Source organism: Kogia breviceps, chromosome 3 (genome assembly GCF_026419965.1).
Source record: "Kogia breviceps isolate mKogBre1 chromosome 3, mKogBre1 haplotype 1, whole genome shotgun sequence".
In the NCBI taxonomy this organism is placed as follows: Eukaryota; Metazoa; Chordata; class Mammalia; order Artiodactyla; family Physeteridae; genus Kogia; species Kogia breviceps.
Genome location: NC_081312.1, coordinates 22,864,796 through 22,888,452, shown reverse-complemented (window position 1 = coordinate 22,888,452; position 23,657 = coordinate 22,864,796).

Genomic DNA, 23,657 nt, shown 5'->3' with positions numbered 1-23,657 from the left:
TTGTTTTTTAACCGTCACCCGTGTATTAGTTTCTTAATGACTGTTATAACAAATTACTATATACTCGAGGGCTTAAAACAACATACATTTATTCTCTCATAGTTCTGGAGACCAGAAGTCAAAAATCAAGGTGTTGAGAGGGCCACACTTCCTGAGAAGTTTCTAGGTGAGAGTTTATCCCTGCCTCTTTCACCTTCTGGTGGCTTCATGGCTTGTGGAAGCATAACTCCAATCTCTATCTCTGTCTTTACAGGCCTTCTCTCCTGTGTTCCTGTGTCTCATCTCAAATCTTCCTCTGCCTGTGTCTTATAAGGACTCTATCACTGGATTTAAGGCCCACTCTAAATCTAGGATAATTCCATTTCAAGATCCTTAACTTAATATCTGCAAAGAGCCTTTTTCCAAAACAAGGTCATATTTACACGTTCTGGAGGTTAGAACTTGGACATATATTTAGAGGGTGGGATGGGCCCTATTTAATTTGCTACACCTGTACTGAAGATAGTTGCCCCATTTGACTTATCTTCCCAGTCACATGCAAGAAGCCGGAAATTGGCAGTCCCCGTTTCCACTCAAGTGGGTTTAATGCCTGGGCATCAGAAGAAAAGGAGAGAATTGGAGGACTGGGCACCTTCTGGGTCTGAGCACATTCCCATCTAAGAGATCAAGACAGAGGAGCACTTCTGTTCATGAGTAGAGCCCTCCCTAGAGAAAGGTAGCCCACTGGAAGTAGAGTTTTCACCATTCATATTCATGACTACTCCTCCTTAGAGACTAGTCAGAAAGATATAGGAGTGAGCCTGGATATTCATTCCAAACCATTCCCCACCTCCTGGGAAGGAAAGAAGCAGTCCTCTCCTTACAGAAATTCATAAAAGGAGAATATGGGATCCTGTACTAACATCTCCTTTTCTAGCCTTTAAAAAAAGAAGCATTAGCATGAATAGCTAACAGTACAAGTCAGTCTAGAATATTCAAAAAAATTGGCTCCTAACTGATACATAGGTATATTCATTCATTCATTTAGTCATTTATTCAGAAATGTCAGCTAAGCAACACCTAGGTTCTGTAAATACTGTGGTGAATGAGGCATTCATGGTCCCTGCCCCAATAGGGTATATAGTGTGGTTAGTGGGACAACATGTTGTGTTATAACTGCATCTTCCATTGTCTAAGTGTTGTTGATACAAGAGCATAGACCAGGAGGTATGTAACATAGTTTTGAAGGGGTTGCATAAAGTAGTGGCATTAAGACAGAATCAAAGAGAAAATGTCTGGGTAAAGGGAAGCAAGGTTGGGCAGATAACAGGTGAGAAAGAACCTGGAATTGCAGCAGCTGGTGAGATAAATGGAAGTTAGAACAGAAGGGCCTTGTAAACATGCTAAGGTGTTTGGACTTGTCCTACAAGCTTTGAGGAGTCACTGAAGAGCTAGTGACGTCATTCGATTTGCATGTTGAAATGCTCACTCTGACTATAGCATGAAGAACTGATTAGAGTAGCGTATACCAGAGGTGCAGGGGCCAATTAAGAACCTCTTGTGTTAAACTATGGGTGTTTATTGGCATGTTAGATACCACAATAAATCAAAATCCCCTGTGGCCCTCCTATTCAGTTATCCCCATCTCTAATTCCCCAGTCTGGGGGTCACAATGGCCAGTCCAGTGTAGAAGGAAGTTAAGAAATCTGCTTGAACTTCACTGAGATGCATCTTTCAGCTTCAAATTGGAAGCCAAAATAAGAAATTATTGGCCTTTGTAAGAAAAAATTGGCTTCAAGCATAGCTGGTTCTGGGGACTCAGTGCCATCAGGACTATGTCTCTCTCCTTCTTTCTCCTTCCATTTCTTAATTTTGTGCTCTTTCATGTTGGCCTCACCCTTAGTCAGGTCTTCTCCAAAGTGGTAGTCCTCTACATTAACTCTAGGGGTGCATCTTCCTAGTCCCATGATCAGTAGGAAGAGTATATTGTTTCTTGAAACCGTTGTGACAAGAGTCTTCTGATTGGTACAAATCATATCAAATGTCCAACTCTGAACCAACTAATATGGCAAGAAAATAGATTATACTCATTAGGTTGGATCTGCTTAAGGTGCTCATCCCTGAAGTGGGGCATAGATCCATCTTATATAACATATACTAAGAGTGAGGGACAGGTAATTTTCAAAAGTAAATTCTAAGTGCTGTTATCAGAAGCAAAGGATGTGGATTCTGGACTAGCAAACCCAAAAGATGTCTACCATACATCCTTATTCTTCCAACTCACTAAACACAGACTTACACAACCAGTATGCATTTATTCCACTAATAATTTCAGGTTGTGGACCTTGGGAAAGAAAGGTTAGAATAGCTTGGGTTCTTTTCTGAGCAACCATGGCTTCTCAGCCCAACCAGGCTGTGGCATTATCTGTTGTGTGGAAGCCAGGTGGACTGCATTTTAGGCAAGAGAAGACTACCAACTGGTTATTCCATGCCCTATTCCAGTTTCAGTCTTAAAGAAAGAAAAGGATTAGCACCTTGACTAAAGTCATCTTGTACTCAGGAAGTGAGACCAAGAGAACAATTGATAATATAAACCCCAGGGCTTTGTCTTTCTCATTGGAGAACTCTCACATTTCACACAGAGCAAGATTTCATTCAAATCACATTCCCAGAAAGTGCAACCCAGTCACTGAAAGTATCTGTGGGAGATACAAAAATCTTGGCCAAATCGATTTCCAAGAGTCTAGGAGTAAGGACTCTGGCCAAAGATGTCAGGCGGCCCTTTTGGCTGCAGAAAGTAGCAGTGAATACAGCAGAATTCTTGGTGGCTCACATTACTGAATAGCATTATATCAGATTCCAATGTGTCTTCTCTCTGACTACTCCTCTTTGGCCAAAGAATCATGAAGTTACAATGGAAATCATGACTTTCCTTTAAGATATCTTATAATTGGAATTTTGGACAATGGACCAGAACTTGGCATCACAGTTTTTGTTTGTTTGCAATGGGTATCTACCTTTTCTGCCTGATTAAAGTCTATGTCCCTTTATTGTAATAAAACCCCCATCTGAGTGATTCTGGTGAGATTCCAGGGGTGAATATGTAGCCCTGGCCTGGGAAAACACTTTGGCCACAGTGATTGGTTCATTGATGAACATGTGACCTAACTAAGGTCAATGAGAGTCAGACCAGGGAAGAAACTCTGCTTGGGCACCCTTTGTCAACACGCAATTCTACCCATTTCTATACAGATCCAGCACCATTCTGGAACTCCGAAGACAATGGTTTTATTTCACTTATCTACTTCTGCCTAACAAAACTTATTGGCTTACAAAGGCAATTATTTTATTTGCTCATGATTCTGTGAGTCAGGAATTCTTGCAGGCACAGTGGGGATGGCTTACCTCTGCTTCCCAATACCTGGCGCTGTCAGTTGAAGGGTTCAAATGGTGAGGGATTGTTGAACAGGGGCCATGCGTTTGGAACCTTGGTTCTAGCTGTTGCTCAGGTTCCTCAGTTCAACTTCAGGGGGCCTCTGTATGTGACTACCTTGGGCTTCCTCACAGTATGGTAGGCTCAAGGTAGTAACATTTCTCTTGTGACAACTGGGTTCCAAAACAGAGTACTCCAATAGAAGAAGATATTGAACATCCAACATGGGTACAAGCACTTATTAATCCTTGACCTGGATTTTTTTTTGGCTAGAGAAAATCACATGGTCAAGCCCAGAGTCAATATGGAAGGGGTTAAAGTAAGAGCATGAATATTGAGAAATGAGATTCAATTGTGAGCAAGGGGCACTAATACACCAAGTCTACTACAGGCTTGGACATTGTATTTCTCACAAAGATAATGAACCTCTCTCAAGTTGCTTCTTAGAGACTACAGTTATATGGTAATTACTCAATCAGGAAAGAAAAAAATCGTAGCAGCCACCAAAATATTGCTGCAGCTAAAAGACTGCCTTGTACAAGGAAAGCTTTTCCTTGGGCATGCTAAGAAATAACTAGAGGATATCATGAGGGGTACTAATTTCCTATGTGAGTTTGGTGTCCTGTAATTTGGATGTAAATGGAAATGTAACTTCCTTTTCTAGTTAAAATCTGGTGAGGTCTGAATTTATGACTTACAGAGAATAACAACAACAGCAATGATAAATATGTGGTATTTTAAAGCCCAGACTATTTCCTTAGCTTTCACCCAATTTCTCCACATAACATATGAGTCACATACAACCAGCAGTTCCTATAATATTTTAGAGCAAACTAACCAAATAGAGTATATGCTCCTTCATGAGGAAGAATACAATTTAACCTGTGATTTAAAAATCATAATAAAAACTTCTATCACAGAGTCAGCTATACTACAACTTATCAATGTAAATATCTTCTGTCTTTTCCTCATTAGTCTAATGTTGGTTCTATTAAGGTACTCCAGAGAAACAGAATCAATAGAATATCTACAGATATATAAAAAGAGATTTATTGTAAGAGATTGGCTTGTGCAATTACAGAGTCTGAGAAGCCCCACGACCTGCCATCTGCAAGCTGGAAGCCCAGGAAAGCTGGTGATGCAGTTCCAGTCCAGACCCAAAGGCCTGAGAACCTGGGGAGTGAATGGTGTAAAGTCCTGGTCTGAGTCTGAAGGCCCAGGAACTAGCAGCAGTGATGTTTAAGGTAGAAGAAGATGGATGTCCCAGTTCACGCCGAGAACAAATTTGTCCTTCCTCTATCTTTTTGCTCTGCTTAACACTCTAAATGGATCAGATAATGTCCACCAGCATTGGTGATGGTGATCTGCTTACTCAGTCTGTCAAATCAAATACTAATCTTCTCCAGAAACACACCCAGATACAGACACACTCAAACACACCCCAAAACACTCACAGACATACCCAGAAATAATGTTGTACCAGCCATCTGGGCACCCCTTACCCCAATCAAACTGACTCATAAAGTTAACCATCTCATTGGCCAGTGCTACGAAATCTACTTTTCTAAGAGGAACTACTTCTAAATGGATTTGATTTAGAAGTTTATCATCTGTCCTTTGCCCTTAACTTCTCTCACCAACAAAAGGAAACTCAAATTTGATCTCCCCTACCAGTTACTTGGTGACAATGGCAGATATCTTTGAGAAGAAGCCGAAACATTAATTAACAGCTCAAATGGGAGGGTAAGCAGAACCTCCTTTGATGACACTTCTACATGTTTCAAAGACATCCCTCAAGGAAAAGTAGCCTGCTTGATATAGAGAACTTCCCATTGGGGGAAATAAAAAGAAAGTGTGCCCATCTCCCCATGGGAGAAGAGAAGACTGACATTTCTTATAGAAAATAGAGTCCCTCTTATTCTCGTTTTGCTTTTTTATTCTTCGCATCTGACCAACTCTCTTTTATAGCTCGGCCAGGCTGAATGTCAACCACCTGATTTGTTCTGAATGTCAACCACCTGATTTGTTCTAATTCAGTTGCACCACGGTGAAGGAGTACAAGACAGCTCTAATAAAAGTGAATACCACACCTGAAATTAACATAAAATTGCAAATCAACTATACGTCAATAAAAATTTTTTAAGTGAATATCAAAATTTCTCATTATTATCTACCCTCTTTAGCATTAAAAAAGTCTTTGACTGTAGTTAGTCAACCATCAAATTTCTATTGCATGTCTAGTATACTAGGTAGTCTTCTAGGTGCTAGGATTACAAGTGTGAAGAAGACAAATTCCTTGCTTAAGGACTTACATTTACGCATGCAGGAGGAGCAAGGAGTGAGGGGAAAGACAGTAAACACACGAACAAATAATAAGATTTCATATACTGATTAGTGCTATGAAGAAAATAAAATGGTGATATGGTAGCAAGTGACTAAAGGAAGGAAGATGAAATGGGATAAATGATAACAAGTGCTTGGATAAAGGAAGATGAGACTGCTTTAGCTAAGATAGTGGGACTCATTATTCTGAGATCAGACGGTTGGTAAATAGCTAGTGTGAGGTCACAAATGGGCAGTCTAGGACTATCACCTAAGCCTTCTGATTCCACGGACTTTTAATGACTGTGTAATTTATTGTTGTTATGACTTTGTAAAATTAACATTTGTCCAACGGAACACAAGGTGCCAGATGGTGAGCCGTGGTTCAATAACTGACCACAAGAAAATTTGAAATAGACAAGTTTATCACTCACAGGTCCTGGAAGAATTACACGACATGCCTTGAAGAGCCACACAGGGAGGTCAAGGCAGAGTACAGAGAGGGAGGCAGCACCTGGGGTACATGGCTTTAATAGGATCCATGGTTGGAGTGTTTTGGGGTTCCCAGGCTAGGACCAGATGGGTCAATTCAAACCCAAAGAGCAGGTTTTGGTCAGCCCGACGGGGGTCTTGTCTAAGGAGCACATAGGCATACAGGTGCTGGGAGGCAGCAGAGATTATTGCCCACAAGAGCTACTGGGGAAGTCCTATCAGGAACTCATATTTGCTTGTGACCCCATGGTTGCTATCCAGGGCATGCACTTGCATGGGGGGGCTACTGTCAGCTGAAGGTCCCTGCAGGCTGCTTGGCCGAATAAAATGGAAACTGAGGCAGCAATACGATGGAATAGCTTAGCTAAACTCTCAACACTTGTCCAAACAGTGATGCTTCTGAGAGTAAAATCGGGATCTATTAATAATTACTTCAGGACAACAGGCATAAATGTGTCTGTCTTGGGTGAGCCAAGACATGCAGTCATACTATATCTAGTGAAGCAAAATACTCTGTTATGATTCTTTATAAAATCATAATAATGACAATAGTGATAAGAACTTAAATATGGTATTTATCTCTGGAGGTATTTAGGTTCTTTCACATATATTATTCAGCTGATTTTCCCAAGGAAAAGAGAACACCTCACAAATAAGAGACCTGTTCCAAATGAAAAGGCAAAATAACTCGCAAAGATTTCAAGAAAATACCCTTACGTTTTACAAAACCAATATGAAAGCTTGAGAGGCCCTATTTAAATGAAATACAAAGGAGTTCAAAGGGAATACATATGAACATAAAATCAGCAAATATTTCCTACGCACATAATAAACACCAGGCCCAGTACTAGGTTCTGGGAAACAAAGATAAATAGAAGCCCATTTCTCTGGAGAAACCCTATTCAGCCAGCTAAAGAATATTGCCTGCAGCTTAAAATTACTTCACATGTGTCAAAAACAAAGACCATGAATGGTCCTGCCTTCTGCTTCCTGTGTTTGTATAATCCCTAAATAGGGAGACTTTGGCTACCACTGGGTGTAGAGTGCTGACTGACCACTCGTGCTACTGTTCCCACTCTGTCTACATGTTCCTGCAAAAGGAATATTATGATCTCCATGACCTCCATCTTCACAGCAATGTTTTGAAGACAAAAGGATACAGAGATGAACACTGTTATGAGAAAACTGTCTGAGTGCAAACCTTGAAGATGACAACTTCTCTGGATACCTCCAGCCTCTGGTTTTATTTTTTTCTTCTCTGCCATGGAGAAGAATCTGTGGCTACTTCAACATTCCCTGTTCACTATGAAACTCGAGCCTTGGGGTCAAATTTGATGAATATCCAATTTAATCAATTGGCTTCTTGTCCCTGGGAATTTGTGGCTCAAACCTTATTACTAATTGCTAAAGAAAGGCTTTGTCCTTGGTTGGAGGAATTTCAGAAATCTTGTAGAGACAATGGAGGAGAAGTTCTGAGAGGCAAGGTGCCTCTTCTGATGAAGTGTAAAGCCTAGCAGAAGGCAACATTGAGTCCAAGATACTCCAGGAAAAAAGGGGCATTCTAATATCCTAAAGGCCCTGAGAGATGGCCATGCCTTTTAGGAGATGGACATGGGAGTTCTTGTAGAGGGAAGGTAAAGGAAAATCAAGTTTGACATTGTGAATAGTCCCACTTTCTCCTCTTTGTCACCACTGTTAATGTAGCAACTGTTCCAAAATTTTTCAAAGTCACTCAGCAAGCTGGTTTTGCTAATAAATTAGGATCTATGAAAAGCTGGTATTTAGTTTCCAAGAAAGCAATAGGAACCCAAACTTAGGAGGCATTTTCCCCCATTCATTCCTTACTGACAGGAGATAATGAACTGAGACCTCCAAGGCAGCTGGGGAACAGCCTGCCACAACCTTGTAAACCCAGAGGCTTCTAGTTCAAAAATGATCTGTGTCACTAGCCTGGCCTGACCTCCTGCACATTATGTAACAAAGTTTTCCCACATGTAAGTTGGGGAAACAGTACAAATTCAACCAGAGGGTGGTTGTAAAGATTTTTGTTAAGCCAAGTGCAACAGTGAATGTGCACTGAGAAAAGTCAATACGCATTTGACAATTGGCTTGAAATGAAAGAGAGTCACAGTAGGAAGACTGTGGTGAGTTGTAACCTGCCCAGTCTTCCACTTCTGTGAAGTAACAGCCAGAATGGTGGGAGAGGATGGTCCAATAAGCATCCTGATGATCGCACCTCTTCCTTGCAAATCACTCAAATGAGACTTCCCAGGTGGATGTAGATGAGAGGAACTCCATTGCCAAAAGAAGGGGGCCAATTTGGGGGTTAGGAAAAGAGCTCAAAACGCAGCCAACACAGTTGCTTCCGTGTCCCCATGACACCTACCTTTATTCATTCATTCTTTCATGCATGTGTTCATTAAAATAATGAATATTCATTGAGTTTTCATTCTGAGCTAGGCATTTTTTTGGGCATGTGAACTCAAGACCCTGTTCCTGCCCACAAGTGTACGATGCAGTAAGGGAAGACATAATTCAGTGATTAAAGTGTCTTGACAAGGAAGATGAGAGGATGCTGTGGGAACCCAGTCGAGGAACATCTAGCCAAAACATCTGGAGGGAGGATCAGGTAAGCCTTCCAGAGAAGGTGATGTCCAAACTGAAACGGAAAGACATGTTATTCTAGCAAAAGTGTCAGGCATAAGGGAGCAGTGGTGCTGGGAGAAGCCTTCAGGAAGGGGAACCATATTCCCAGAGGCTCAGAGATCTTTGTAGATTGCTTACCTACAAGGTAAGCAATGTACTAGATGCAACGTGATACATTAAGATGAGCAAGGAAGCAAAGAACTACTACTACTACTCCTCTAGGAAGCAAAGAACATAAGGCCTAACAAATAAGATGGCTTCAATAATAGTTATAAGGCAAAGCATAATGTATATGCCAAAGGCCTCTTAGGGTCAGTCAGTTGAGTTGATTCAGTCCTCCGGCACACTCTCTCATACATCTCACACCACAAAGAAACTAAGTCAGTTTTTAGGACTGGTGTTCACCAAATAACCATTTAATAGATGGTTTTCCTCTTCCAGTTCTTACAATATCATAAGGAGGAAGAATTAAAGTAATTCTGTATTTGTACATTCACTTGAAATATGGCCAATTCAGTGGCTAAAAAAAAAAGCCCTATTGCGCCTCAATGAACCAACATTGATTTACTCTGTCTAATCAGTTCAGTAATCTGAGCTTCTATAACTATTACTACTGCATCCTCTTATTCAGTATTTATTCTCAACTACCTTATCTTGTAACAGTGACAACAGTAATCTATACTGACCAGAGCACATTGAAAAGGCCCTTGTAGGGAGAGCCTGTGGCCCCTAACTTCTGTGTTCCCTGCTCAGTATCTAACACAGAGACTTATACATTTCAGCAAACATTTGTTCTCTCATTAATAACTTGACCCACGACATGAGAGTGCCCAAGAATAAAGAAGAAAGAGTAAATATTTGAAAAGTACCAACACCAAGGAGGAAGGACAAGCCATCGGTCATGATTTAAGGACACAGAGGTGAAGAGGTACAACTGGCCCAGGAAATTCGCTCCTGAGTGTCCAGTAATGCTTTTATTCTGATGGGCTGTGACTATCCCCTCCAAGAATCACTAAAACCCTTAGGGCCTGCTAGATGCTGCCTGGCCTTGAGTAACATTGGAGAAGAAATCTCAAGGAATACTGTGATCTTTCTCTGGTCCTGGTAGATGGAGCAGCTGACCTGATTTTGTCTTTCCCATCTCATACTTCAGGATGATTCAACTGGCCTGGAGCTCCAGTGAAATGCTATCTGCCTGAACTCTGGTGTCCTGCCTTATGGCCTGGGGTCTTGCTGCCAAGTCACCATGGCAGCTTGGATTCCTGGCTTTCTGGTTTTTCCTTGTCAGAATCTGGTTGTAAAATAAAGTACAGCCTCTGCTATCCTGACAGTTTCCAGTGTCTGCTCCATTTCACTTGCATTTACTCCACTGGCTTTTGACAGGTCATTCTCTACATGAAACCACAGTTGAAAGTGGTATCTGATGAGGCTCTGAAGGGCTCTCTCTGGGAGTGAAAGAGAAGCCAACAACAAACAAAATAAACCCTTGAAGTAGAGCATTTAGGGGCAACGTTCCGGGTTGTGATGTTCCCTCTCTGCCATGTCACTTCCTTTGTTCTGCTTATGTTCTCTTCTTCCCAAGTAGATGCTAACTGATTAGTGAAAAGCCCCATAAGGGAGGACATATTGGAGAGCTTGAGGAATATGCAACCTGGCTTATGGGTTCTGATTACATGGGAAGTGGCTTCATAGCTACATTTCAAAACCGGTACCACCTTGATTGATTCAGATTCCCCTTTAAAGTGTTGTGGAAAGACTATGTGCTTTCAGCTTCAACAACTAGTAGTTGGAAAGTTATATTATATCTCTGCTTACAACCAGAGTATGTAGCCCTTACTTGAGAATAAGAATGCCAGCCCTGCATTACAGGACACTCTTCAACAGAGGAAAGCCTCTCCTATCTCTACACCCGAGTCTCCCATCATTATTATGGTTCTAAACATCACTTGCTCTTGCCACCCCAGCAGTTAAGATAACAACTAAACAAGAGCATATCTTGGGAGAATACAGACTATTTTAGGCACGTCTAAATGCATACTGTTGAGATAAGTGATTCTACATTCTACCAATGCCCAGATAAGGGATTCTGGACATTGCTAGAGCAAGTTATAAAATAAAACTCTCCCCACGATCATAGATCAGTTTTATCCTAGGCTAAAATTATTATCTGAAACACAAATTATCCAAAATATAAATGATGATTCTCTTGTGGCTAAGTTGCGGGGAGGGTAGTTAAGTTTGGCATTAGTATTCTCCTTGGGGTTACTGTTTTTTATTGCTAGGGATAGCTGAGTTGCTAAGCTCACCCAAGATTAGAAGTGTTTCCAAACTGCCTCAGTGTGCACACAGGTTAGAATTTGTCCCCAAGGGACAGCTGGCTCTTAACTGCAACTCTTGATCAGGTTCCACTGGGGCACTGCCATGTCACAGTTTCAGGAACATCATTATCAAGCCTGATTTTTGCCCTGGGGCCGCAACATGAACTTTAGACCTACTACATATTTTAACTCTCGCAACCAAGTCATGTTGTTTTCAGGTGAGATTTTTTTGGGAACATGGCATGGACTTGTGGGATTTTTCCAGTCATTTTGGTAAAATATTACCTTGACCTTCACCTTTCCTGATCCGTTGTAATATATGCCCTCCTTTTCATGGGGAAGTAATCACCAGATTCCCTGACTGGGGACTTTCAAGGTAAACACTAGGAACATAAGGGCTGGTGCTTACAAATCACAGGGCTGTTCAAATTCAAATCCTAGCCAGGAATGGGCAGAGGAGAGAGCGCTCCATCCTCTGCTAACCTTCTCCCTTCCATAAATTCTCCCTTCTTGATAGGACTATGGCTGACTGAAAGCGTGAATTCCATGTCTTCACCAGAGCGTAGCCGCAATGTCCACCTCCTTCCTGACATCTTTTAGTAATAACCTCCTCTGCTTCAGGCACGTTATTAATTTCATTTTTACAGAGAAGACAAGGAAGCTGGGGATGGGGTGTTAGAGCAGTAAGTGTTCGGGCTCGTATTCAAACCCTGACATCTTCATTGTGAAGCAGGAGAGTGAAGAGGTAAAGCTGGGGGCTAGAGGCTGCAGTTTTCAATGCTCTGAAGTCTCTCCTCCAGCCAAACCCTTGCCTATACACCTGTCTGGGGAAAATAATCCAATTCTATATGGACTAAAGCATGGAGTGTTGTATTGTTGGGAGCTGCATGTGGAGGAGGGGGAGAGGACAAAGGGAGAGGTGGTGACTTGGACTATTCCCATTCCAAAAGCACTTAAGAACATCTGAAGACTAGTGCTACCCTCCCATCTCGCCTCCTGCTGGAATCCAGGAAAAAGATCTGGCAGAATCGTTGCTAGCAAGACATATAATGCATGGGAATGAAACCAAAACTGATTTTAAGAAAATTTCTCTTAAATCATAAAAGAAACTCCAGGACTTCTCAAGTGGAAAGAGCAAAGTAATAAACGAAAGTGACTCTGCTAAGAAAGCTACTAGGTACAGTAGACCTTCTCAAATAGTCATGGACAGTTTGGTTAATGCTAAAAGAGCTCTGTCTCCTTTCCTGGGGATGGTTAGAACACAGGAAAAATCAGAGAGGAGGAAAGCTGATGGGGCTGCTGAAAATTATGGTATTCCTTTACTCAAGTACACAAGGTCACCATGGGACTAACTTAGGTATTTTTTTTCACTGTGTCACCAAATTTCTTCCTCTCTATTATATTATGCCTATTCAGAAAATATACAAATGTACCCTAATAGTATCTCCCTTTAGAATTAAAAATCTCTGTTTGGTTATAACTCTGTTTTCTGCTCCCCTCCACAGAAAACTTCCAGAAGACTGTCTGGGTGCTGTCTCTATTTCTTCACTTATATTCACCTTCTTGCTTTCCCCATTAGCTCATCGGTCCAAGCTGGCTTCAGTCTCATCATCAAATTCCACTGAAACTGCTGTCGTCAAAGTCAGTGACCCCCGCGTTGCCAAATACAAAGAACATTTTCCGTCTTCCTTCTTGTATGTAAACAGCCTCCTTTCTTGACTTCTGTCACAGTATTGTCTTCTGGGTATCTCCCCCCTCTGTTACTGGCCACTCCTTCTAACTTTCTCTTGCTGGCTTTTCCTCCATTACCTAAACTTAAATATTGGTATTCCTCAGGGTTTTGCCTTGGACTCACTTCATCTTTCTTCATACAACTCCTTCTAAGTGACTTCATCCATTCTCATTACTTTGATTATTATCTCTATGCTAAATGTTCCTTCATCTATATTTCTGGCCCATACCTCTTCCCTGGGCTCCAGACCTCTTCACCCATCTGCCTGCTTGACGATCCATAGCCCTCATGGTCATCCGAGGGTCCCCATTCCCCAGTCAGAACTCCTGTTTCCTCCTGCATTTCCCTTCCCCATGTCAGTAAATAATGTCATCAGCTATTTAATGTTAAAGCCAGAAATCTAAGTGTCATCCCTTATTCCTCTTTGTCCCATCACCCTCTATACCCAATCCATCTAAATCCTGATTATTTTGTCTCTAACATGAATCTCAGCTCTGTCCATGATGTTACATGTCCATTGTCACCACCATGTTCCAGCCATCATTCTCTCCTGTCCTTATGACCACAGTAGCCTCTTGTCATGTCACCCTGCTTCCGTTGTCATTCAACTCCTTCTAATTTTCTTTACAGCAGCTACAATGATCTTTATAAACATGTAAATCAAATTACATTGCCTCTCCAATTCCTTGGATGAGTTCCCAATACATTTAAAATAAAATCTGGACACCTGCAGGCCCTAAATGATCCAATCTCGGTCCATTTCTTCACTTTAGCTCATTCCAGTCTTCCTCATCATTATCTTCCAGCCATCAGGTAAATCCTCATCATTATTCTCCATCATAGTTCCATGTTTATTTCCTTCATAGGGCATGCAGTAGGCTTAAAAATAGCCCCTCAAAAGATATCCATGCTCTAATTCCTGGAACACATGTCTCCTTGTGTGGCAAAAATGGACTTTGCACCTGTGATCAAGTTAAAGATCTTGAGATGGGGAGATTATCCCGAGTTCTTCAGATGAGATCTAAATGTCATCACAAGTGTCCTTATAAGAGAGAGGCTGAGGAAGACATTACCATAAAAGAGAAGGAGGCAAAGTGACCATCGAGGCAGAAATTGGAGTGTGAGGCCACAAGCCAAGGAATGCCAGCATCCATTAGAAGCTCAAAAGGGCAAAGAGTAGTTTCCCCCCTAGAACCTCCAAAGGGAATGCAGCCCTGCTGACACCTTGATTTCAACCCAGTGATACTTATTGGCCTTCAGGAGTGTAAGAGAATATATTTCTGTTGTTTTAAGTTACCAAGTTTGTGGTCATTTGTTATGGCAGCCACAGGAAAATGATTCAGGTTTGTCATAATTTGTGATTATTTTATCTATTTATCTTAGTTATGTTCTCCCTTATTAGTCTACAAGCACTATGAGAGCAGAATTACATCTGTCTCTGTTGTTTACCATCATATGACCAGTACTTTACCATTATAGTTCAATAAATATATTTTGACTGAATTAATTTATCTTTCGATAAAGTGTTGCACTTGAAAGGACCATTCAAAGGTTTTACACCTAGTCTTTGTCTACAGGCTGGGATCTCTAATATCAGTCAATGAAGCAGGCAACTTTTCTTCCTATCTCATCTCCACCCAACTCAAAGCCAATCCAATCACCCACTCTTCAGTCCTCAATATGTACGTCTTTCTCCAACATCACCCCACCTCTACTCTATTCCAAACTCCTAGACTCTCTTCCTGGACTAAGAAAAACCCTTTCTAACTGGTTTACCCACTTCCCTTCTTTCCCCTTTCTAATCTGATCATTACAGAGCCATTAGAATGACCTTGTAAACAAATTTGGTTACATAACATTATATTTAACATCCTCCGGTGACTTCTTTGACCAACAACGTTAACACGGTCTACAAAGATTTTTATTGTTTGTCTGCTCCTACTTTTCCAACGTTTCACCATGAAAGCCTCTTCCCACCTCTGTACAGTAACACGGAGGCTTCTTAAAGTCCTCATTATTTACCTTACTCCTTCCCACTACAAAGCCTTAGCAAATATTTTCCTCTCTCCACTTTCTTTGATTTTATGCACTGAGTTTTACATCCCCCCAAAATCCTAACCCCCAATGTGATAGTATTTAGAGGTGGGGCCCTTGGGAGATAATTAGGTTTGGATGAGGTCATGAGAGCGGGGTCTCCATGATAGTATTAGGGCTCTCATAAAAAGAAGAAGATACCAGAGCTGTCTTTCTCTCTTTCTCCACCATATGATGACACACAAGAAGGTAGCTATTTGCAAGCCAGGAAGAGGCTCCTCACCAGTTACTGAATTTGCTGGCTTGATATTTACTGAATTTGTACAGCCTGCAGAGAAATAAATGTGAGAGATAAATGTCTGCTGTTTTAGCCACTCGGTCTATAGTCAGCTTGAGCTCACTAAGATATTGTTACTGTTCATCTCCTTTGCCAGACTGTGCACCCTAAGAGGACATGAGGGTAGAAACCATATGTTTTTTAAAAATTACTTCTGTATTCACAGAATTTATCAGTGTCCAGTATAACAGTAGATTCTCAACAATAGAAAAATGTTAAATGAATGAATGAAAGGTAGCAAATAAAAAATATTTTAATTTTTTAAAGAAATGCTTTAATTTTTTTATGACCACTTCAAGTATTTCAACATGTTTTTACACACTATTGCATTTAATATTCCTAGAGATCCTGTAATAAAGACAGAATATGTAATCTAATTCTTTTCACTTTATATGATGAAGAATCATATTCTCAGAGGTTTAAATGACTTAGCCAGGATAATATAGCTAGTAAGTTTTAAAAGGAGTAATTATACTATACACAAGTGTAGGAGATAACCTGCACTTTATGTGTAAGCTTATACCTACCATGTCTTGAATGTAGGGTGTCAAACAGTATGCTAAACATTGTAAATGGGTTAATTCATTTAATCCAGAAAACAACTCTGTAAAGCAGGTAGCACTGTATGCTCATTTTAAGGATGAATAAATTGATCTGTGGTGGAGCAACTTAAAAAAAAAAAACCAATACAGTTAATGTATAGGAGAAACAAGGCTTAAACTTAGGTTTGTGTGATTCCAAAGTGCAAAATTCTTAGCTGCTCACCTGAGAGATTCTTTTTTTAATGCTGAGGTGTTTCAGATGTACAAAAAATATAAAAATAATATAATATAATCTGTTAATTCTTCACTCAGCATAAGAAATAAAACATCTGAGATAAAAGTGATGTCTCCTAAAGTCCCTTGTCACATTCCCTTCTCTCACTGGTAGAGTTAACTAGTCTTAATTAAGAGTAATTGCAGTATAAAGTTAGGTTTACACCAAGAAAACCAATTAATCTTTGGAGGGAGGAAGATTTCTCTATTGCTCTAATCTATGCATGAGAAAAAAGTGTACAGGGAAGAGTAGTTTGTGTAGGTCCCCTGCCTCTCTCATCTTCATTATATCAATGTAGCATTTAGATTGAGAAAACAGGTAACTGCACTGATCATTGGTAAGCCTGATCCAATGCTTTTGGTCAATGCGGAGGTCCCTGTAAGCAGCCCTTTAGAAATTGCCTAATATTCCAGATACTTTGCAAGGCTCTTCTGACTAACGTAGCACTAGACCCTCCTGGGAATAAGGAACTGTTTCTGCCACATTTCCTTAATCCCACATAGGGCTAACTCAAACTTTGATAAGATTTTGGATGTAGTGTTTTTTAGAATACTTGGAAACCAAACCTTTGAGGGAGTTAAGCTTCTTCAATTAACTGGCTGTTGGAAAAAAATCAATTAGGTATAAATACCACACTATTCTTTTTTACCAACTAATGGGATTTTTTTTGTTTTTTTCCGGTACGCGGGCCTCTCACTGTTGTGGCCTCTCCCGTTGCGGAGCACAGGCTCCGGACGCGCAGGCCCAGCGGCCATGGCTCACGGGCCCAGCCGCTCCGCGGCATGTGGGATCTTCCCGGACCGGGGCATGAACCCGCGTCCCCTGCATCGGCAGGCGGACTCTCAACCACTGCGCCACCAGGGAAGCCCAACTAATGGGATTTTTGATACAAACAGGACATGTTTATAGAATCTATGGAACGCTCCTCAGGAATCGCCCTATTTAATTTGGAGAGCGTCTACTTGCAGAAAAAGAAGTGCAGCAGATTGTTGTTTTCTGTGACACACGTATAAAACATTTGGTCTTGAATTCTCTTTCAGCAGCTGGTATTTTGAATCTGAGCTCTGGGTTGTACCATTAGTTCAAAAATCTTGTGATGCTGTTCAGTGAATGTGTCCATTGGCTATAATGCTTTCCCTATTTGTGCCTATTGGCTAATGCAACTTCTTCATGGGTTCCTCCATATTCTAAAAAAATGTACCGGTTCTGTTAAGTGAAGTGAAGGCCTATTTAATTAAATGATTATTACATGTCATTCTGTCAGCTAGTTGGAATATGGAGTCACTCTGCAATTAGGATCGGTCTCTACATAGTTGCATATTTGTAAAAACAGAGAGAAAATTGGAACATGAAATAATGAGCAGTTTCTTTTAACTACAGGCTTGAAATGAACCCTATTTGGTTCTTCTTCAAGTAAATTTTTCCTTCTTTTTGCATAATAACATTGAGTTTAAGATGAGGACTGGCTCAAAAGAAAAACAAAGAAAAGAGGAAGAAGGGAAATTTCCATCCATCCTCAGTAAATTAATAGCACTAAAAGAAGAGTCCCAGTATGGATATTCCTCTAAGGGAACCTGAAAAAAGTGCTTTTTAGTACATGTCTCTGGAAGGCCTTTTAAAAAGTCCAAGGACAGGCCGACCGTGGGAATGGACACGAGACAAGCCATTCTGGAAAAGTCAACTGAACCTTACTAAATATTCCCAAATCAAATAATGAGCACGGTTGGTTCTAGGCAGCTGCAGGTGGAAATGTGTCTGACATTGGTTACCAGTGTTTGCTCTTGTCTGGGATGCTTTCACGTTTGATTCCCTACCTCCTTCCTTCCTCCCTCCCCTCCCCTCTGCCTTTTCTATTCCTTGCAGTCAAAAAAGATTTATAACGGAATGTTGACTTGGTGATCTCTTTCCAAGGCCCTGTCTATTTAGACACAATAATTTGAAGAGGAAATAAAACTAGTCATATTGGGGAAAGAAAACTAATAAAAAGGTTTTAGTCAGTCACTTAAAAGGAATAAACTGAATTCAATCTCTGTTTCATTCCCAAGATGGTTTGTGCATGTAGGCCAAGCCTGGATAATAACGCAAGCTCAACAAATTAGGATTCTGTTCCTGAGAAATTCAACATGTAGCTGAAAAGCCCTCATATTGGGGTCCTTCACTAACAGCTGATTTGCAGTCATTTCGGAGGTGGAATGTGGCAGCTGGCTAACATCATGGGCTGGTAATAACACTAGCAAGTGACAAATAGCCTTTTGAATTTCAACTGTCAGATTGATGAAGAAAGAAGGATGCAGTTCAAAAACACTTCAGGTAGGAATCTGGGTAAATTTTGTATTCAACGTTCCCAATATTAACAAAAGAGGTCAAAGAGACTAATTAGCCATGGAAATTCATTTACAGATTTACCCCTTCAGGAAACTGAAGCTGCTTCCTCAATACGGAAGGAGCCAGGAAGCCAAAAACTCAGGAACGATAACTTTCAACAAAAAACATTTTTAAGTGAAAGTTGGCTTTTATATTTCCTGGTGGAAAATATAAAAAGACATATAGAAAGAACTAACATTTATTGAACACCCACTCTGGGTCAAGCATGGTACTGGGAAATTTACCTACATAATCCCATTAAATTGCCGCAATCGTCCTATGAGCTCCTGCAAAAAGAAATAAAGGTCCTTATCAGCGTCCCATTTTGGAGTCATACACAGAAAGAACTAAGTTACCTTCTAACAACACTTAATGAGATTAACCTTGGTGATAAAATGCGGTAGAGAACAGGTACATAGTTCTCACATCTATGCTAGACAGGGAAGAGTTTTGAACTTGAGCCGAACTCTGATGACTCTCCTAGTGGGTGAGGTACCAGGCAATCCTGGGGGACAAAAGAATTCTCCAAACACAGTGGTAAGGAAGAGGTTATTTCAGTGGGAAAACTGTAAGAATTAAGCAGGCAGCTCATTTATTAGGATCCAAAGAGACTTGATTTGGAATTAAACTAATAGATAATTCTAAGATTCCCAAAGCTATTTGCCCTTTGATCTCCAAATGTGGATAAAAGATAGTTCCATTCAACTAAATTTACTGAAAACTATTTACTATGTGATACACTGGGATCCAAAGTGTGGTTCTTTCTTTCAAATAACTTGCTATATAGCTATTGTTTACGGTTTGTATGGTGAGTAGGTAGAATAATAGGAATCTGAGGGGAGAACTACAGCCTCCTCTTGATCAACTCAGCTAATGTTAAAAAAAGTTTAAACAGCTTCAAATAAGTAACTTTTAACCATCCCAGTAAGTTTTTCCAGTGAAGTTTCCTAATCAAATCTTTCAGCAATTTCAATACTTAATAGATAAGGAAACTGGGACTCAGAACAGTGAAGTGACTTGCACATTTTACATGGCTTCTCAGAACTAGGATCCTCTTTGTGGCATCCAATGTGGTTTCTTCTATACCACTTGGCCTCACTGTGCCAAACGTTTTCTCAACCCATTTCTGAGCCATAATCAATTATTTAAAACTATGGCTTAATGTATTTATTTATTTATAATTTTAATGTGTTGAGCAGTTGTTTCAGTGACTGTCCAATTCAGCCCAAATGGTCAACCTTATAGCCTTAGGTGGACCAAGCTTCCAAGACTTTTCTCATGGCATTAGGAACATGTCAGTGTGTAAAGTTGTTTGTCAGAGAACAGCATAAACTCACACTCAGCCTCTTTGGAAAGATTCTTATAACTAAATCTGATAATGGTGTCAGTGCTTTGGCAGCAGGGCCACAAAAAGTTACAGGTCAAATCCAATGACTTATTACCCTATCTGGAGTTCCCTGATGAGAGAGAACATGTTGTGTTGCCATGCCTACATGAGATGAAGGTATAATCATTTTAACAGTAAAAGACCAAAGGCATTGGGAAATATTTATTAGTAACTATTAACCAATTGCTACCTTGGATTTTGGCCTGAGTGTTGCATTGTCATTAAAGTATACATGAATTACATGGCTTGGATATTTTGATATAATCAAGACAGTAATTTGTCCTGCATATTGTTTTGAGGCCACTACCCAAAGTATGGAGTGATATACGTTTTTACAGATGGAGAATTCTGATAGATTTGAAGAAAAATAAATTGGAACTCCATTGAGACTCTTTATAATATCCTTGAAATTTCACTGACTCATGATTTTAGGATAAAAACCAGGCATCCTTGTTCAAAATGTCGATGCCTTCTGAATGAATTGGACAGCATTTGTTTATCTTGGATAATTATCTCAACACTCAGCAGCCTTTGATACCACGGGGCCTAACGTCTAACTAAGGTGACGATCATTTTGGAAGAGGTGAATAGATCTCACGACAGTAGCTTCTTTCACAGTTCTTGGAAAGGATCTAAAGTGAGGTACTGAAAGATTGGTTATCTATCTAAAAGAGCAGTTTATGCCTTTCTTAATCATCACATGCGTCAAGTTATTAGGAAAGAGAATGAATGAGTTCATTGAATGGCAATCTCACTATTGTCACAAAGAGGAGCTGCCATTCAAGCTGACATTGCTACATTTGACCTACGTCACTTTCTGCCTTCATCTAATATGATGTTGTCCTCCAAGTCTGCTCTATATACTCAGATCACTAGAAATTTTACCTTTTCCATAATGTCTAGGTGTGATGCTCTGGCTAGGTAATCTTCTTGCCTAGCGCATAACAGTAAGCAGTCATTTTGATTCTCTTTGTGTACTGACTTTGTTAAAAGTGTTTTAAAATGTATAATTAAATATATCTTAGTTATATTTTTAAAAATATATGTTAATAAAATAAAAATAATTCTTAAAACAAAATATTAAAAATATTTTAAAAAGATAAACAGGATAATGATTTCTTTATAATGTACTTCTTTAAAGTACATGGCTTCCCATATTTTTTCCTGCACTGAGATGAAGAGCTTTTAAAAGCATCAAAAGCTAAATAAATGTCACTGTGGTTGTAATAATCTATGCTGATATTTAGGGAACAAGATGGACTCTTGGGATTCCTTTAAGACATTTGTGTCTATGGGCCAATTAATTAATTATGTTGTCATGGAACAATCAGCTATTCAAGTCACTATGGTTTGGTGATTTAGCACGTGACTTCTGAAGCCTTATTGCCTGGAATTGAAATCTGCTTCCTTCACTTTACAGGCAACTGGTCTTAAGCAAGTAGACCAACAGCTCTGTCTAGCCTTCCTCATCTCCAAAGTGAGAACAATAACAAGGTCTACCTCATTGGATTATTATAAATTAATATAAATGTTTATATTATATATATTGTTATAGTGACACAAGTGAAGTGCTTAGAACAGTGTCTGGCACAAAGTAAGAACTCAATAAACAAGTTGTTATTCTCTTGGAACTAGTTCACCTACACTCACCTCAGATCAGCACTTTCCTTCCCATCTACCTCATCTTACTGCTAGATTTTTCTTCTGATTTACCCATGCCAACACCTCACCCTGACTCATAGTACCACAGAAACTCCTTAGTACCACAGAAACTTCTTAAAGACCACATCCTTTACTTCTTTGAGTTTCCCACATGACTTAGCATTATATTCAGCATAGAGTGGGTAAAAACAAAGTATTTAGTGGACAAATTGCCCTGGTTGTCCCCCAACAATAAATTGTCAGTCAGGCATACCTCCCTCTCTGGTGCCTTGGTGAGATGACCCAATGACACCTTGAGAATTATTAAAGAGATGTTATAAGCAACATGACTCTAATTAAGCCATTAAATCTTATAGGGTGTGATCTGTAATAATATTCATTACTTTGTTCTCAGTGAATTATTGGGCAAAAGGACAAAGGCCAAGAACACATGTGAAGCTATTTGCCAGCTAATAGACTCTGATATTCAGATTATGAACTACGATGGTCAAACTGTTCTTTTGGAAAGAATAACTACATTATTAATAAGAGGTAGACTGAAGAGGAATCAAATTACAAATTTCACTGACATGTAGCCGAGAATCCAGTCTACCCAAATCTTTACTTTCTACATTACCTACCTACTTGCATGAGCTGAGAAAATAGCCAAAATTAAACATGTGGATAATTCAATCAATGCTGAAAAAAATGAATTAAAAGTGTTGCTCAGCAAAAGTCATGTCACTTTACCACTCTCCAGTTGGTTTCTTTTTTTTTCCCCTCATCTATATAGAAACAGAGGAAAGGTAAACTACTACATGATATATAGGGGTTTCCTTCCAGCTTAAGCTTTCCATGATTCCAACCTTGACCAGGCAACCAGAAACAGACTATGCATTATCCTTTTCAACTGCTTATGCTGACATGGTCCTTGGCCATAGGAAAATAAAGTAAGACCTAGGGAAGTGAAAATGAGTCTTGCAGGAGAAGAACCCTAAGCCATTCATTTAGTACAGATCTAGTAATAACACTTCCAAAAACAAATACAAAAGAGGAATCCTCTTACTAGTTAATCTTATCTCTCTTAAGTTTCTAAGCCAGGCATCTTTAGGTTTAGTGGGGTTGACAAATAAATATGAGAAGTACATGTTGTATATATATTTTTAATTTAAAAATGATATTTTTGAAAGTTTCTAAATCAATGTTTTATAAATCCAATCAGCTGAAATGTGTTAGAAAAGTTTGCTATTTAAAGCAACTCTATAATGATTCTTTCTATGTAACGCATGATTGACAGCTCATATACATGATTGAAATATTCACTTCTTTCATTAAGCAGAGTGCATCTCTACCAGAAAAAGTAGTTCCATAATGCCAGGGTTTCTTATCAGGTTTATTCTTGCCTTTGTTTTGTGAGGATTAAGCAAGTTAACATACGTAAAGCCCTTCAGAGAGAGCCAAACGGGAGTAAGCATTCAAGAAATGTCAGCTATTGTTACTCTTGTTGCTTTTTTTTAATGGTAGTATGTCCATAAATTCCCAATTATTCCCTAGTGAGGTGGGTTGGAGAAATCTCTTTCTTACTTACTCCTTTTCTTTGAACCTCCCCTCACTACCAAATTCTCCCTGAAGCAAGTAAAAGCTCTAACTGGAAAAACAGGATTCAAGTAAATTCTTCAGAGGATTTCACAATCACATTTAGCTCAAGTAATGCATAATTCATCATATTGAGTTCATATTTTGGCTAAGACAGAAATGCAGCTATTAGCCTTAGTGATATTAATTTAAGTTGTAAAACCACACTTTTATTTCTATGTAGCCTTTTATTGTCAGGTCTAATTGCTTATGTATTTGTTTATCTGCCTTATCACCTATAAAATTGTTTTATGTTTATGTTTTTTTTTAAATTTCACAAGTGTTTTTGAATTCTGAAAATTTTACAGGTTAACCCCATCCACCAATTCTACCAATTTTTCTTTTTTAGCGTGCTATCAATCCTGATATAAAGTACAAAAAGAGGCAGTATAGAATTAAAAGATGGTTTGGGAATCAAAATTTAGTCCTTCCATTAATCATGAGGCCTTAGGCACATTACTTATTCTCTCCCAGCTTCAATTTCCTCATTTCTAATATAGAGACAATAATAGTTCAGAGTT